Source organism: Cannabis sativa, chromosome X, assembly GCF_029168945.1.
Source record: "Cannabis sativa cultivar Pink pepper isolate KNU-18-1 chromosome X, ASM2916894v1, whole genome shotgun sequence".
NCBI lineage: Eukaryota > Viridiplantae > Streptophyta > Magnoliopsida > Rosales > Cannabaceae > Cannabis > Cannabis sativa.
This window is the reverse complement of record NC_083610.1, coordinates 59236347-59256401: the sequence shown is the minus strand read 5'-3', so window position 1 is coordinate 59256401 and position 20055 is coordinate 59236347.

The following is a 20055-nucleotide window of genomic DNA, read 5'->3' as shown; positions in this document are numbered from 1 at the left end:
TCTGAGCCCGAATGCCCTTCTTCTTTGAGTTTGATCCTTCACAGTCTTCCAATCTATGATTGAGTTACTACTTGCTGTATGTGGGCACTTACACTTTCACTAGGGTCACGAAATTTATGAAGAGAAAAGAGAAGAGAAGGTTTCGGCCAGGTATAGAAAAGGGGAAGGCTCAGTTTTTCTGAAGAGAAAAATTTCTGTGAGAAGATGTTATAAAACTTATGGTTTGACTGAGCCATCACTTTCTATTTATAGGCAACTACTAGGTTTAGGTTAGGAATTATTTGGCATTAAAATAATGAAAATATTAATTTGAAATTCCACAAATAGTGGCCGGCCATGGTGTGTTAATGGGCCCCACTTGATTTTGCAGCTTTAACAAATTTTATTTCTATTTTCTCAAAAACGCCAATTTTCCAATTCTAACCATTTAAATGCCAAAACTAATTATTTAATAACTAAAATAGATTATTAAATAATATTGTCATTTAATTTAATTATTAACTAGACATATAAAGTCCATTAATAAATAAATAAACCTAGAATCTCTTTTCTTTACAATTTCACCACTGCTTAGTTAAAATTCATAAAATTAAACATAGTCTAAGTTTAGAATTATAATTGATCAATCACGAATCAATTAATGAGTCTTACAAGCAGAATGTTCTCAACTAGAATGGGGACCATGGATCTATATGCTGAGCTTCCAATAAGTGAACCAAATTTACCAAGTAAATTCCTACTTATTAATTCTTCGTTGAATCCACTCTTAGAACTTAGAATTGCACTCTCAGACTTATATAGAGCATATTATATGTTCCACGATATCAATATGCTATCTCATTTAACCATTGTTATAATCTTATTGTGATTTAAATATTCTCTATATAGATGATCTACATCGAGATGGGATTTCTTCATCGTTCTCACCCCTCATTGTATTTTTCCCCTTAAAACGCTTAGCTACCTGTAAATGGTGTTTAGTGATCTAATAATTAGTCAGTTAAACAAGAGCTCATCCATTTACTTCTATTTGCTAAGCTCGAAGGAAATCATCACTTGACTTCTATACACCAGTAAAAGCTATAGATTCCATATTTATGTTCAGCACTCCCACTCAATCATACTATCATGTTCCCAAAATATACGTATCACCCTGACCTAAAACTTGGCTTAACTAATAAATCAAAGAACATGAATAGCACTCCTGAGTTGAGCCTAAGCATATCAGGATTTAGATTCTTTTAATCTTAAGATCAACTACGGATATTGACTTGGAAAGATATATATAACGGTAAGTTTGTAATATCTTAACTTAGTTGCAATATCGGTCCAGTTCAATGTATACTCCATACATTCGAAACTAGTATACTTTACTAATGTCCTGGAAAGAACATAACACTTACTCCAAGTGTAAGTACACATCATCGCTGATTATCACATTAGTGTAAATCCAATAACACTGATGAAACAGGGACCAAGTCTTTTGATTCATATGATCACAATCACATTCCACTGTGTTGACGATACTGTAATTGTGAATAAACATATGATCTAGATTTAACTGATTCTGTGTGTAAATGTAATAAACATATTAAACCATTAGCATGTAGAATTCATGCAAACATCAATCACTTCAAATTTCTCATATTGATAACAAATCAGATTGTAAAGAGTTTTATTTAGGGCACAAAACTCAACAAACTCCCACTTGCACTAATATAAAATAAACTGTGCAAATAGGTCAATCTGATGTCTTGATCTTCAGATCAAGTGTAGTATATTTGAATCCACCCAAACTTCTGGAAACTAGTTCATAAATACACTTATGAAACATCCTTTACTATATGCTTTACTCATCAAGGGATACTGAAATCTTTACTGTTTTAAAAGTACATCTGAATTAACAGAAGACATATCTCTCATATTTTAAAATATGTAATTGAGATAATACAGTGTAGACTTTTCTTCAGTAATATAACTTTCTGGTATTTTCGAAATTTACCAAGTTATAACTCTTCTCTGGTAGAGCTTGAATTATTATAAGATAATTCCTCAACCCCCAAAGTAAGCACCATCTCAAAGATCTCGAAATGAGTTGGTGAGATACAAGGACAACTGATACACAGTTCCTTAATATCTAACATATAGATCACTTTCATAAATCTTTCTTGAATATCTTCTAATGTTCCCTATTTGATTACATTTCAGATAGCTCCCACTCAATAGCAGATGTCTGGTTAAATAATACTATTAACTTCTGATTGTTTGGAGAGTTACCTAGTTGTGACTTTTGTATTAGTTTGAAACTTTAAGTCAAGACTAAGTCATCAACATAGCAGACTAGTATTTGAAGTGAAAAATACATGCCAGAGATAAAGTAATCAAAATTAAGATACCATAAAATTTTATGAGAATTAAGAATTCTAGGTTCTAGTCATTCGAATAGACTGAACTAGAGTTCTTTATCTTATTCTCATAATTCTGATAAGTTATACCTATCCATGTGTATGATTAGATTTGCTTTTCAGTAGTGTTCTTAAGTACCTATCACAAGTATCAACCTGATGAAGATGGGAATAGAACTTTAAAATTCTCCCACTCAATTAAGGTAGTGTGAAACTTTATCAAAGAACTTTATAGGTATCAAAATATTACTTACAACAGTAAAATCGAAATGGAACATACAATCAAGATCAAGAATTTATATTGATAATAGCTAACTCATTATATTATTTCCATGTTAAAAGAAAATATGTGTTACATAGGGAATTGTGGAATAGACTCCACCCCTAAGTATATATATGTAGGGTACTATGGATAACCTCCACCCTAAGTATATAGAGATTATGATCCACCCCTAAAGGTTGTAAAGATCAATATTCTCTAAGTGTTATAGAGTTTATGTGGAGTTGAATAGTATCCAGAGTTCATTAAATATAAAAGATCGTTGAACTGCATAGTTTTCTTAACTTTTCTCCACCCATATCAGATCAAAAGATCCTTTTATTAAACAAATTCTTAATAATTGCATTAGAATGAACAATTATTAATAAACATAGAAATAATCTAGTGTTTATTTAATATAACTCTATGAAGAGTTATAAATATTATAGAATTTGCATCAATAATAAAAACACTTACACATACAAACATATAAATATAATGTGGTAATAATTGATGAAGATAAAGTCTCATAAATTGCAATTGTTGAATTTCAAAAATAAAAAATTTATTAATAATAATAAAAAAAAAATATTGCAACAATATGAGAAAAACAGGGATAAATATCCCTAACTAAAATTTGAAATCCAAATTGTCTTTAAACTAAAACAATTAATTCAAAAATAAATTGAAGAGCTTCATCTTCATCTGGATGATTTCACCCTTGGTCCAGCTTTTTGATCCAACTCATCTGAGTTCAAGTAGCTTGGCCTATAAGAAGAAGAAAACAAATAAACAAAGTTAGTCCGAAATCATAAATCCAAGTGGATAATAATTCACTAAAACTCTTAAAGTTTATAAATAGAAATACCTTGTTTCTTTGCAAGAAGTTTAGGACATTGGGGTTTCCAATGACCTCTCTCATTACAGTAGAAACACTTTCCCTTAAGTGTAGCATCACCAGAAGGAGCAGCCTTTTTGTGCTTCATGGCTTTTGTTCGCTTCTTGGTGTTCTTCCACTTCTTCTTCGATTTGGGTTTTGAAGCAGAGGCAACATTAGCTTCAGGTTTGTTCGTCCCATTACCATTCCCAGGATTATGAGGTTTACTCCCTTTCTTCTTGGGTCCTCCAATAAAATTTTCATAAGTTTGAAGGTCATTGACTAACTCATGAAAGTCAATTTCCTTCTTATTCATGACATAATTTGATGTGTAAGGTAGAAATGCTGGAGTTAGGCTATTCAAGATAAGACTTACTTGAGTAGCACTATCCATTTCAGCACCATGATCCTGGGCTTCTTGGAAATAACTTGCCATGAGGAGAACATGGTCACGCACGTTTTGATGAGGTTCCATCCGTGCATTAATGTACTTCTTAGTCGCGTCAAAGCGTGACTGAAGTGATGCCTTACCGAATAGCTCATTTAACTTCGTCATAAATTCAGCAGCCTTCTCAGTTTTAGAAAACCGAGTTTTGAGGGTGTCAACCATGCTGGAAAGCATAAAGTATAGAGCTTTGTCATTTGTTTTCTGCCAACGCTAATACTTTTCTTTCACAGCTTTGGATGCATTATCCCCAGGAACTTCCGATGACGGCTCAGTTAAAACAAACAAGGCACTTTCTCCTATGAGAGCAATATTAATGTTCTCATTCCATTTAGGAAAGTTAGATCCATTCAACTTATTTTCAGTCAACAGTGATAACATGGGATTCATTTTGGTAATATAGGATACTACAAAATAATAGAAATCAACAAATAAAAATCAATAATGGTTTAAACACAAAATCAATTCAGAAATTATAAGCACATAGCAAGTAGGAATGATATGAGAAAATACTTAAAAAATTCAATCCTAAATAATTTCTAAGGTTTTTCAATAAACTTATATCAGTGTCCCGTTTAGGCGAGAGTCAAAGCTACCATCTATTGAATAGAGTTGTCAACGCATCTAAAATGTTAAACATTCTAGCAACCTTTTATTCGATCAAGATTGGAATCCAGCGTTGTCCCGTTTAGGCGAGAGTCAAGGCTATTCTATCTTATGAGCTACTACCATTATTTCGCAATTTGCAAGTCAAATATGGTCGCCACCATTAGGGTGATCTATACCATATAAAACACTTACAAACTACTTATCTTTCGAGATTAAACGGTGCGAAATTGCTAATGAACGTTCCTCCATTAGGGAGGATTACTCACTAAAACAAACGCAATGTAAAACAAACAATGGAGATCGAATATCTTAATAATAATAAAGCTCATTCTTTAAAATGTATTTTCTTTATTATTCTAATAAATATACTCATTAAATTCGAAATTTAGAATTAAATATTCAAAAAATAAGAATTTAATATAATATTTATAAAATTATACTTAGATGGTGATTGAAATAAAATTAATTATTTCCATCTTAGTAGTAATCTTAAATATAAATATTAAGAAAATTAATTTAAGTTTTATTAATTTAAATTAATTAGCAACTTAAAAATTTCCTTGAGAATATATTTATTGTATTCGAAAAATGAAGTATAAAAATTATACAAATTTCGAAAATAATAAAAATTACAAAAGAAATACTTCAAGCAAAAATATCACCTATCTAGATTTTCTTTTGACTAATTAATTCAATTCCTAATAATATATTTTAACCTTCTTTTATTTTAAATTAATCAATATATGAAAAAATCATTGATTTAAGTTGGTCCAAGAATTAATTAAAATAAATAATTAATTTACAACTCAATCTATTTTTCAAAAAAAAAAAAAATCAAAAATATTGCATAATTAAAATGCAATTTTCGAAATTGATTAATACAATAAAAAATATATATATATTTTGAAAATTATTTAAATTTAAGTTGAAAAATTAAATTTCAACCTAAAAATAATTTTCTATTTAATTAAGTGTCATGAAAAATAAATAAATATTTAAGTATCATGATGAAAATCAACTTAGATATTTAAATTTTTCAAGTTAATTAAATGTATTAAATTGAAGAAATAAATAATTAAGTGTATGTAGAGAAGGCTTAATTATTAATTTCTAGTTTAATACTAGGAAAAAATATACTTAAATAAAATTGTACCAAAATTAATTATTTAAATAATTCATTTCACAACGTATATAATTTTCCTATTTAAATATTATAAATAATAAGTAGTCTAGAAATAACTATCTAGAAAATATCTTATTTGACTAAGTATCTTTTCAACAAAAATTTGAAAAATATCTAATTTAAGTTGTATAGAAAAAATCTAGAACTTAAATAATTTCAAATTTAGATTTAATTAAATATCAAAAATTAAGTTATAACCACTTAATTTGAAAATATTTTTAAGTTAATATTCGAAAAGATATTAACTCAAAAAATATTTAAAATATTCCATTTTAAAGTTAATATTCGAAAAGATATTAACTTAAAAAATATCTTAGGAATCTTAATAACTAATGCCTAGGATTCCTCAACTTAATTTAAAATTTAAATAAAATATTCAAATTTAAGTTAGATAAGAAAAATGAGTTGATACAACTAATTTATAACTTAAATAGGAATATTTAATTAAATAAGCTCCAGAAAGAATCTAGTTAGTTAAAATTCTTTATTTAATTAAATACAAGAAAAATACAAATAGTTTTGTCTAGAAATAAAATCTAAAACTAAAAGTGTTTTTCCTAAAATTAACTTTAAATTATTAAAATGAAAATAAATTTTCACATATATTTTTAAAGTTAATTATGTTGCTAATTCAATTTTATTAGGTCAAACTAATATAATTAACCTAGTACAGTTATTCAAACCAGGCAAACGGGCCTTCACAATTGGGGTAGTTAATGTGAGGGGGTGCTGGGTTCAGTATGTCGTACCCACTTCTATGGCTCCCAACTCTCACACAAGGCCCAAAAGAGAGGAATTTAACCTTAAAATAAATAACTGTTATTAATGTTAGGTTTTATGCCCTAAATAAAACTCTTTACAATCTGATTAGTTATCAATATAAGAAATTTGAAGTGATTGATGTTTGCATGAATTTTACATGCTAATGGTTTAATATGTTTAATATGTTTATTACATTCATACACACAAAATCAGTTAAATCCAGATCATATGTTTATTCACAATTACAGTATCGTCAACACAGTGGAATGTGTTTGTGATCATATGAATCAAAAGTTTTGGTCCCTGTTTCATCAGTGTTATTGGATTTACACTAATGTGATAATCAGCGATGATGTGTACTTACACTTGGAGTAGGTGTTATGTTCTTTCCAGGACATTAGTAAAGTATACTAGTTTCGAATGTATGGAGTATACATTGGACTGGACCGATATTGCAACTAAGTTAAGATATTACAAACTTACCGTTATACATATCTTTCCAAGTCAATATCAGTAGTTGATCTTAAGATTGAAAAGAATCTAAATCCTGATATGCTTGGGCTCAACTCAGGAGTGCTATTCATGTTCTTTGATTTATTAGTTAAGCCTACTTTTGGGTCAGGGTGATACGTATATTTTGGGAACATGATAGTATGATTGAGTGGGAGTGCTGAACATAAATATGGAATCTATAGCTTCTACTGGTGTATAGAAGTTAAGTGATGATTCCCTTCGAGCTTAGCAAATAGAAGTAAATGGATGAGCTCTTGTTTAACTGACTAATTATTAGATCATTAAACACCATTTACAGGTAGCTAAGTGTTTTAAGGGGCAAAATACATTGAGGGGTGAGAACGGTAAAGAAATCCCATCTCGATGTAAATCATCTATATAGAGGATCTTTAAATCACAATAAGATTATAACAATGGTTAAATGAGATAGTATATTGGTATCGTGAAACATACAATATGCTCTATATAAGTCTGAGAGTGCAATTCTAAGTTCTAAGAGTGGATTCAACGAAGAATTAATAAGTAGGAATTTACTTGGTAAATTTGGTTCACTTATTGGAAGCTCGCATATAGATCCATGGTCCCCATTCTAGTTGAGAACATTCTGCTTATAAGACTCATTAATTGATTCGTGATTGATCAATTATAATTCTAAAGTTAGACTATGTCTCGATTTTATGAATTTTCACTATTCGTGGGTGAAATTGTAAGGAAAAGAGTTTTCTGGGTTTATTTATTTATTAATGGACTTTATATGTCTAATTAATAATTAAATTAAATGACAATATTATTTAATAATGTATTTTAATTATTAAATAATTAGTTTTGGCATTTTAAAGGTTAGAATTGGAAAATTGGCATTTTTGAGAAAATAGAGATAAAATTTGATAAAATTGCAAAATTAAGTGGGGCCCATTACAACACCTATGGCCGGCCACTTATAAGGCTTTTTCAAATTATTATTTTATTATTTTAATGCCAAATAATTCTAAACCTAAACCTAGTAAGTTGCCTATAAATAGAAAGTGATGGCTCACCAAATCATAAGTTTTCATAAGCCTTTCGACGTAAATTTCTCTCTTCGTAAAACCGAGCCTTCCCTCACTCTCTACCTTGGCCGAAACCTCTCTCCCTCTTTTCCTTCATCTTTTTCGTGACCCTAGTGAAAGAGTAAGTGCCCACACACAAGAAGCGTAACTCAATCATAGATTGGAAGACCGTGAAGGATCAAAGCTTGAAGAAGAAGGAGATTCGGGCTCGGATCTTGATTATACTCGCTACGTAAAGGAATCAAGGGTTAGAGATCCGAGTGGAAGGAGACATTTATTCCGCCGCATCAATGTAAGGTTTTCTTAACTTTATATGTGTTTATTTTATCGTTTTAGAAAGTTCATATTTAGGATGTTAATAAACATACTTGTGAGTAGATCTAAGATCCCGGTAAAATAATTTCCAACAACCGGCCTCGCAGCCATGGTAATTGATTTACTTGCATGTAATTTGGACTTTAAAACGATTGTTTGTATGTTCTTTGGATGGTATTATGTTGTATTGAGTGTTATTTGATGATTGATTGATGATTATGAAATTTTCGTGAAAAATAATTGTTATTTCGGTTCTGGAATTATTTTTATTGGATAGTATGGAAAAAATTAAGCAAGTTAGCCTTTTACAGAACTCAATTTGGATTTTATTTGAATTAGTTATGATTTTTGGAAGATTTGACAAAATCGGAAATTTGTCTTGATAGTTTCACGATCGCAGAGCTGTCCGTACAGTTTCGAATTTTTTTCAATTTTCTTCAATTTTTCATACCTTTTCATGGAATTAACTTCCAATTTTTTGTATGGTTTTATAAATATACTATTACTATTCCTAATTCAATTCTAATTATCATTTTGAATTAATTTAATTTTTTTAATTTAATTCAAGATATTAGTGTAATTTGAATTTGAATAGAACTAGTATTTATCTTTTTGCTTAAAAATCTATCTTATTTTTAAATTTGATTATATTTTTTAAATTTAAGCGTCGGATATTTTTTTGATATTTAAAATATCTTTTAAGATATTTATAATATCTTTTAAGATATTTAAAAATATCTTATCTTTTAAGATATTTATAATATCTTTTAAAGATATTTATAATATCTTTTAAGATATTTAAAAATATCCTATCTTTTAAGATATTTTAAAAATATCTTATCTATTAAGATTTTTTAAATCTTTTTAGATATTTTGACCTTATTTAAATTTAAAATAAGATATTTATAATCATGTAATTTTAAATAGATATAAGATATTTTGCTAACTTTTAAATTTTGTTATTTTATTTATTTAAATTAAATTTAAAAATCTGAAAAGATATTTTATTTATCTTTTCTAATTTTTATTTAATTTTTATTTTTAAAATAACATTTAATTTTTAAAAAGTAGTTAGCAAATTTTGAAATGATATTTAGGTTGGTTGAAACCTAATTTTTCAAATAGTAGGTTTAATTTTAAATTTTTTTTTAAAATAATTTCGAAATTTTAAATATTTTTTTTTTTTTTCGAAATTAATTAATTTTTTTTATTTTTTCGAAATTAATTAAAATATTTTATTTAATTATTTATTTTTCGAAATTATTTATTTAAAATTAAATAAATCCTACTTCCAACTATCCAGCTAACCTTGTTGCAGGAGTATGTGTTTTTAGCTTGTATGTAAGTTTTAAAAACCTATTATTACTTGATTGCAAATAGCCATGGTTACTTTTTGCCAGATCTAATGATCTGATGGCTCCCTTGGTCAAGTAAATAATTTGTAACAGGTAAATTTTACAATCTTCTTTCATCTGTGTATGACCTAGCAACATGATAGGATCCATCCAAAGTGTGCCTGTGTGAGCCTATATGTTTATTTTATTATATAGATGCATATAGGTTGTTGCTAAATAAAATGTCACACCATGATAGATTTTATTTAGGTCCATTTAGTTATTGGACCTATTCAATTAATAACAGTTATTCATTTTAAGGTTAAATTCCTCTCTTTTGGGCCTTGTGTGAGAGTTGGGTGCCATAGAAGTGGGTACGACATACCGAACCCGGCACCCCTCTCACATGAACTACCCCAATTGTGAAGGCCCATTTGCCTGATTTGAATAACTGTACTAGGTTAATTATAATAGTTTGACCTAATAAAATTGAATTAGCAACATAATTAACTTTTAAAATATATGAAAATTTATTTTCATTTTAATATTTTAAAGTTAATTTTAAGAAAAACACTTTTAGTTTAGATATTATTTCTAGATAAACTATTTGTATTTTTCTTGTATTTAATTAAATATAGAATTTTAACTAACTAAGATTCTTTGCGGAGCTTATTTAATTAAATATTCCTATTTAAGTTATAAATTAGTTGTATCAACCGATTTTTCTTAACTAACTTAAATTTGAATATTTGATTTAAATTTTAAATCAAGTTGAGGAATCTTAGGCATTAGTTATTAAAGATTCTTAAGATATTTTTTTTAAGTTAATATCTTTTCAAATATTAACTTGAAATGGAATATCTTAGATATTTTTTTTGTTAATATCTTTTCAAATATTAACTTTAAAAGATATCTTCAAATTAAGTGGTTACAACTTAATTTGTGATATTTAATTAAATCTAGATTTGAAATTATTTAAGTTTAAGATTTTTTCTATATAACTTAAATTAGATATTTTTCAAATTTTTGAAAAGATACTTAGTCAAATAAGATATTTTCTAGATAGTAATTTCTAGACTACTTATTATTTCTAATACTTATATAGGAAAATATTATACTTTTGTGAAATTAATTATTTAAATAATTAATTTTGGTACAATTTTATTAAGTATATTTTTCCTAGTATTAAATAGAAATTAATAATTAAGGCTTCTCTACACTTAATTATTTATTTCTTGAATTTAATACAATTAATTAAGTTGAAAAATCTAAATATCTAAGTTGATTTTCATCATGATACTTAAATATTTATTGATTTTTCATGACACTTAATTAAATAGAAAATTAATTTTAGGTTGAAATTTAATTTTTCAACTTAAATTTAAATAATTTTCAAAATATATATTTTTCTTTATTTTATTAATCAATTTCGAAATTGCATTTTAATTATGCAATATTTTCGAATTTTTTTGAAAAATAGATTGAGTTGTAAATTAATTATTTATTTTAATTAATTCTTGGACCAACTCAAGTCAATGATTTTTTCATTTAATAGATTAATTTAAAATAAGTGAATTTAAAATATATATATTATTAGAAATTGAATTAACTAGTCAAAAGAATATCTAGATAGGTGATATTTTTGCTTGAAGTATTGCTTTTCTATTTTTATTATTTTCGAAAATTGTATAATTTTTTTATACTTAATTTTCGAACCCAATAAATATATTCTCAAAGGAAATTTTTAAGTTGTTAATTATTTATTTAATTCATCTTAAATTAATTTCCTTAATATTTATATTTAAGATTATTACTAAGATGGAAATAATTAATTTTATTTCAATCACCATCTAGTATAATTTTATAAATATTATATTAAATTCTTATTTTTGAATTTTAATTCTTAAATAGAATTTAATGAGATTTATTTATTAGAATAATAAGAAAATACATTTTAAACAATGAGCTTTATTATTATTAAGATATTCGATCTCCATTGTGGGTTTTACACCGCGTTTGTTTTAGTGAGTAATCCTCCCTAATGGAGGAACGTTCATTAGCAATTTCGCACCGTTTAATCTCGCATGATAAGTGGTTTGTAAGTGTTTTATATGGTATAGATCACCCTAATGGTGGCGACCATATTTGACTTGCAAATTGCGAAACAATGGTAGAAGCTCATGAGATAGAATAGCCTTGACTCTCGCCTAAACGGGACAACGCTGGATTTTGATCTTGATCGAATAAAAGGTTGCTAGAATGTTTAACATTTTAGATGAGCTGACAACTCTATTCAATGGATGGTAGCTTTGACTCTCGCCTAAACGGGACACTGATATCGCCTTGTTGAAAACCTTGGAAATTATTTAGGATTGAATTTTTAAGTATTTTCTCATATCATTCCTACTTGCTATGTGCTTATAATTTCTGAATTGATTTTGTGTGTTAAACCATTATTAATTTCTATTTGTTGATTTCTATTATTTTGTAGTATCCTGTTTGTCAAAATGAATCCCATGTTATCACTGTTGACTGAAAATAAGCTGAATGGATCTAACTTTAATAAATGGAATGAGAACATTAATATTGCTCTCATAGGAGAAAGTGCCTTGTTTGTTTTAACTGAGCCGTCACCTGAAGTGCCCGGGGATAATGCATCCAAAGCCGTGAAAGAAAAGTATGAGCGTTGGCGTAAGGCAAATGACAAAGCTCTATACTTTATGCTTTCTAGCATGGTTGACACCCTCAAAACCTCGGTTTTCTAAAACTGAGAAGGCTGCTGAAGTTATGACGAAGTTAAATGAGCTATTCGGTAAGGCATCACTTCAGTCACGCTTTGACGCGACTAAGAAGTACATTAACGCACGGATGGAACCTCATCAAAACGTGCGTGATCATGTTCTCCTCATGTCCAGTTATTTCCAAGAAGCCCAGGATCATGGTGCTGAAATGGACAGTGCTACTCAAGTAAGTCTTATCTTGAACGTACTCGACTCCGCATTTCTACCATACACATCAAATTATGTCATGAATAAGAAGGAAATTGACTTTCATGAATTAGTCAATGACCTTCAAACTTATGAAAATTTGATTGGAGGACCCAAGAAGAAAGGGAGTAAACCTCATCCTGGTAATGGTAATGGGACGATGAAACCTGAAGCAAATGTCGCCTCGCTTCAAAGCCCAAATCGAAGAAGAAGTGGAAGAACACCAAGAAGCGAACAAAAGTCATGAAAAAGACCGCTCCTTCGGTGATGCTACACTTAAAGGAAAGTGTTTCCACTGCAATGAAAAAGGCCATTGGAAACCCCAATGTCCTAAACTTCTTGCAAAGAAACAAGGTATTTCCTTTCATAAACTTTAAGAGTTTTAGTGAATTATTATCCAATTGGATTTATGATTACGGACTAACTTTGTTTATTTGTTTTCTTCTTCTTATAGGCCAAGCTACTTGAACTCAATTGAGTTGGATCAGCAAGCTGGACCAAGGGTGAAATCGTCCAGATGAAGATGAAGCTCTTCAATTTATTTTTTGAATTAATTGTTTTAGTTTAAAGACAATTTGGATTTCAAATTTTAGTTAGGGATATTTATCCCTGTTTCTCTCATATTGTTGCAATATTTTTTTTTATCATTAATAAAGTTTTATTTTTCGAAATTCCCTATTGCAATTTATGAGATTGAGCTTCATTTAATTCTATCTTCATCAATTATTACCACATTATATTTATATGTTTGTATGTGTAAGTGTTTTTATTATTGATGCAAATTCTATAATATTTACAACTCTTCATAGAGTTATATTATATAAACACTAGAAATTATTTCTATGTTTATCAATAATTGTTCATTCTCATACAATTATTAAGAATTTGTTTAATAAAAGGATCTTATGATCTGATAGGGGTGGAGAAAAGTTAAGAAAACTATGCAGTTCAACGATCTTTTATATCTAATGAACTCTGGATAGTATTCAACTCCACATAAACTCTATCACACAGAGAATCATGATCTTTACAACCTTTAGGGGTGGATCATAATCTCTATATACTTAGGGGTGGAGATTTTCCATAGTACCCTAAATGTATATTCTTAGGGGTGGAGTCTATTCCACAATTCCCTATGAAACACATATCTTGTTTAAACATAGAAGTAATATAATGAGTCAGCTATTGTCAATATAAATTCTTGATCTTGATTGTATGTTCCATTTCGTTTTTACTGTTGTAAGTAAAAGCATGATACCTTTGAAAGTTCTTTGTTAAAGTTTCACACTACCTTAATTGAGTGGGAGAATTTTAAAGTTCTATACCCATCTTCATTAGGTTGATAATTGTGATAGGTACTTAAGAACACTACTGAAAAGCAAATCTAACCATTCACATGGATAGGTATAGCTTATCAGAATTATGAGAATAAGATAAAGAACTCTAGTTCAGTCCATTCGAATGACTTGAGCCAAGAATTCTTAATCCTCATAAAATTTGATGGTATCTTAATTTTGATTACTTTATCTCTGGCATGTATTTTTCACTTCAAATACTAGTCTGCCATGTTGATGACTTAGTCTTAACTTAAAGTTTCAGACTAATACAAAAGTCACAACTAGGTAACTCTCCAAACAATCGAGAGTTAAAAGTATTATTTAACCGGACATCCGCTATTGAGTGGGAGCTATACGAGATGTAATCAAATAGGGAACATTAGAAGATATTCAAGAAGGATTTATGAAAGTGATCTATATGTCAGATATTAAGGAACTGTGTATCGCTTGTCTTTGTATCACACCATCTAATTTCGAAATTCTTAAGATGGTGCTTACTTTGGGGGTGGAGGAATTATTGTATAATAATTCAAGCTCTACCAGAGAAGAACTATAACTTGGTCTATTCGAAAATACCAGAAAGTTATATCACTGAAGAAAAGTCTACACTGTATTATCTCAATTACATATTTTAAAATATGAGAGATATGTCCTCTGTTAATTCAGATGTACTTTTAAAACAGTAAAGATCTCAGTATCCCTTGATGAGTAAAGCATATAGTAAAGGATGTTTCATAAGAGTATTTATGAACTAGTTTCCAGAAGTTTGGGTGGATTCAAATATACTACACTAGATCCGAAGATCAAGACATCAGATTGACCTATTTGCGCAGTTTGTTTTATATTAGTGCAAGTGGGAGTTTGTTAGGTTTTATGCCCTAAATAAAACTCTTTACAATCTGATTAGTTATCAATATAAGAAATTTGAAGTGATTGATGTTTGCATGAATTTTACATGCTAATGGTTTAATATGTTTAATATGTTTATTACATTCATACACACAAAATCGCTTAAATCCGGATCATATGTTTATTCACAATTACGGTATCGTCAACACAAGTGGAATGTGTTTGTGATCATATGAATCAAAAGTTTTGGTCCCCGTTTCATCGTTGTTATTGGATTTACACTAATGTGATAATCAGCGATGATGTGTACTTACACTTGGAGTAAGTGTTATGTTCTTTCCAGACATTAGTAAAGTATACTAGTTTCGAATGTATGGAGTATACATTGGACTGGACCGATATTGCAACTAAGTTAAGATATTACAAACTTACCGTTATACATATCTTTCCAAGTCAATATCAGTAGTTGATCTTAAGATTGAAAAGAATCTAAATCCTGATATGCTTGGGCTCAACTCAGGAGTGCTATTCATGTTCTTTGATTTATTAGTTAAGCCTACTTTTGGGTCAGGGTGATACGTATATTTTGGGAACATGATAGTATGATTGAGTGGGAGTGCTGAACATAAATATGGAATCTATAGCTTCTACTGGTGTATAGAAGTTAAGTGATGATTCCCTTCGAGCTTAGCAAATAGAAGTAAATGGATGAGCTCTTGTTTAACTGACTAATTATTAGATCATTAAACACCATTTACAGTAGCTAAGTGTTTTAAGGGGCAAAATACATTGAGGGGTGAGAACGGTAAAGAAATCCCATCTCGATGTAAATCATCTATATAGAGGATCTTTAAATCACAATAAGATTATAACAATGGTTAAATGAGATAGTATATTGGTATCGTGAAACATACAATATGCTCTATATAAGTACGAGAGTGCAATTCTAAGTTCTAAGAGTGGATTCAACGAAGAATTAATAAGTAGGAATTTACTTGGTAAATTTGGTTCACTTATTGGAAGCTCGCATATAGATCCATGGTCCCCATTCTAGTTGAGAACATTCTGCTTATAAGACTCATTAATTGATTCGTGATTGATCAATTATAATTCTAAAGTTAGACTATGTCTGATTTTATGAATTTTCACTATTCAGGGGTGAAATTGTAAGGAAAAGAGTTTTCTGGGTTTATTTATTTATTAATGGACTTTATATGTCTAATTAATAATTAAATTAAATGACAATATTATTTAATAATGTATTTTAATTATTAAATAATTAGTTTTGGCATTTTAAAGGTTAGAATTGGAAAATTGGCATTTTTGAGAAAATAGAGATAAAATTTGATAAAATTGCAAAATTAAGTGGGGCCCATTACAACACCTATGGCCGGCCACTTATAAGGCTTTTTCAAATTATTATTTTATTATTTTAATGCCAAATAATTCTAAACCTAAACCTAGTAAGTTGCCTATAAATAGAAAGTGATGGCTCAGTCAAATCATAAGTTTTCATAAGCCTTTCTGACAGAAATTTCTCTCTTCAGAAAAACTGAGCCTTCCCTCACTCTCTACCTTGGCCGAAACCTCTCTCCCTCTTTTCCTTCATCTTTTTCGTGACCCTAGTGAAAGAGTAAGTGCCCACACACAAGAAGCGTAACTCAATCATAGATTGGAAGACTGTGAAGGATCAAAGCTTGAAGAAGAAGGAGATTCGGGCTCAGATATTGATTATACTGCTACGAAAGGAATCAAGGGTTAGAGATCTGAGTGGAAGGAGACATTTATTCCGCTGCATCAATGTAAGGTTTTCTTAACTTTATATGTGTTTATTTTATCGTTTTAGAAAGTTCATATTTAGGATGTTAATAAACATACTTGTGAGTAGATCTAAGATCCTGGTAAAATAATTTCCAACAATTAATTGAATAGGTCCAATACTAAATGGACCTAAATAAAATCTATCATAGTGTGACATTTTATTTAGCAACAGCCTATATGCATCTGTATAATAAAATAAACACATAGGCTCACACAGGTACACACTTGGATGGATCTTATCATGTTGCTAGGTCATACACAGATGAAAGAAGATTGTAAAATTTACCTGTTATAAATTATTAACTTGACTAAGGGAGTCATCAGATCATTAGATCTGGCAAAAAGTAACCATGGCTATTTGCAATCAAGTAATAATAGGTTTTGAAAAACTTACACACAAGCTAAAATCACATAATCCTGCAACAAGGTTAGCTGGATAGTTTGAAGTAGGATTTATTTAATTTTAAATAAATAAATTTCGAAAATAATTAAATTAAATAAATAAAATAAATAAATATTTAATTTTGAAAAATAGAATAAATAATAATATTAATTTATTTTGAAAAAAAAATAAAAATAAAATTAATTTTAAATTTCGAAATTATTAAAAATAGATATTTAAAATTAAACCTTTAATTTTGAAAAATTAGGTTTCAACTAACCTAAATATCATTTCAAAATTTGCTAACTACTTTTAAAAATTAAATGTTATTTTATAAATAAAAATTAAATAAAAATTAAAAAAGATAAATTAAATATCTTTTTCAGATTTTAAATTTAATTTAAATAAATAAAATAACAAAATTTAAAAGTTAGCAAAATATCTTACATCTATTTAAAATTTCACGATTATAGTTATCTTATTTTAAATTTAAATAAGGTCAAATTATTTAAAAAAAGATTTAATTTAAAACATTTAATATCTGATCTTAAATTTAAAAATAAGATAAGATATAATCAAATTTAAAAATAAGATAGATAGTTAAGCAAAAAAGATAGATATTTACTAATTTCAAATTCAAATTACACTAATATCATTAATTAAAATAAAAAAAAATAATAAATAAATTAATTATGATAATTAGAATTGAATTAGGAATAGTAAATATATAAATACAAAACTACACAAAAAATCGGAACTTAAATCCATAAAAAAAACATGAAAAAACGAAGAAAAACAAAAAATTTGGGAGTTGTACCGTCCGCGCGCACACAGGGAAGGGCTAGCCGAGAAAGCTCGACGGATTGGGAAGCTTGCAGCATTCCCGCACGCGTATGGGGCATCAAACCAGGATCCGCGCGCGCATGAGGGGATTCAGACAGCAAGCTCGCCCGTGCTTGTCTGAATTCCTGCTGTCCGCGCGCGTGGGTGATGCTCAGCATCCCTATCTTTTTTCGAATCTTCAAAAAATCATAACTAATTCAAATTAAATCGAAATTGAGTTCTGTAAAAAAGTAACTTGTTTAATTTTTTCCATACTATCCAATAAAAATAATTCCAGAAACAAAATTTGAATTATTTTTCACGAAAAATTCACAAACATCAATCAATCATCATATAACACTCAATACAACATGAAACCATCCAAATAACAAATAATCGTTTTAAAGTCCAAATTTCTTGCAAGCAAATAAATAACCTGGCTCTGATACCAGTTGTTGGAATATTTATTTTACCAGGATCTTAGATCTACTCACAAGTATGTTGTTTAACACCCTAAATATGAACTTTCTAAAACGATAAATTAAACACATATAAAGATAAGAAAACCTTACATTGATGCAGCGGAATTAATGTCTCCTTCCACTCAGATCTCTAACCTTGTATCCTTTCTGTAGCAGAGTATAATCAAGATCTGAGCCCGAATGTCCTTCTTCTTTGAGTTTGATCCTTCACAGTCTTCCAATCTATGATTGAGTTACTGCTTGCTGTGTGTGGGCACTTACTCTTTCACTAGGGTCACGAAATTTATGAAGAGAAAAGAGAAGAGAAGGTTTCGGCCAGGTATAGAAAAGGGGAAGACTCAGTTTTTCTGAAGAGAGAAATTTCTGTCAGAAGATGTTATAAAACTTATGATTTGACTGAGCCATCACTTTCTATTTATAGGCAACTACTAGGTTTAGGTTAGGAATTATTTGGCATTAAAATGATGAAAATATTAATTTGAAATTTCACAAATAGTGGTCGGCCATGGTGTGTTAATGGGCCCAACTTGATTTTGCAGTTTTAACAAATTTTATTTCTATTTTCTCAAAAACGCCAATTTTCTAATTCTAACCATTTAAATGCCAAAACTAATTATTTAATAACTAAAATAGTTTGTTAAATAATATTATCATTTATTTAATTATTAACTAGACATATAAAGTCCATTAATAAATAAATAAACCTAGAATCTCTTTTCTTTACAATTTCACCCCTGCTTAGTGAAAATTCATAAAATTAGACATAGTCTAACTTTAGAATTATAATTGATCAATCACGAATCAATTAATGAGTCTTACAAGCAGAATGTTCTCAACTAGAATGGGGACCATGGATCTATATGCTGAGCTTCCAATAAGTGAACCAAATTTACCAAGTAAATTCCTACTTATTAATTCTTCGTTGAATCCACTCTTAGAACTTAAAATTGCACTCTCAGACTTATATAGAGCATATTATATGTTCCACGATATCAATATGCTATCTCATTTAACCATTGTTATAATCTTATTTTGATTTAAAGATCCTCTATATAGATGATCTACATCGAGATGGGATTTCTTCACCGTTCTCACCCCTCAATGTATTTTGCCCCTTAAAACACTTAGCTACCTGTAAATGGTGTTTAGTGATCTAATAATTAGTCAGTTAAATAAGAGCTCATCCGTTTACTTCTATTTGCTAAGCTCGAAGGGAATCATCACTTGACTTCTATACACCAGTAGAAGCTATAGATTCCATATTTATGTTCAACACTCCCACTCAATCATACTATCATGTTCCCAAAATATACGTATCACCCTGACCTAAAAGTAGGCTTAACTAATAAATCAAAGAACATGAATATCACTCCTGAGTTGAGCCTAAGCATATAAGGATTTAGATTCTTTTAATCTTAAGATCAACTACTGATATTGACTTGGAAAGATATATATAACGGTAAGTTTGTAATATCTTAACTTAGTTGCAATATCGGTCCAGTCCAATGTATACTCCATACATTCGAAACTAGTATACTTTACTAATGTCCTGGAAAGAACATAACACTTACTCCAAGTGTAAGTACACATCATCGCTGATTATCACATTAGTGTAAATCCAATA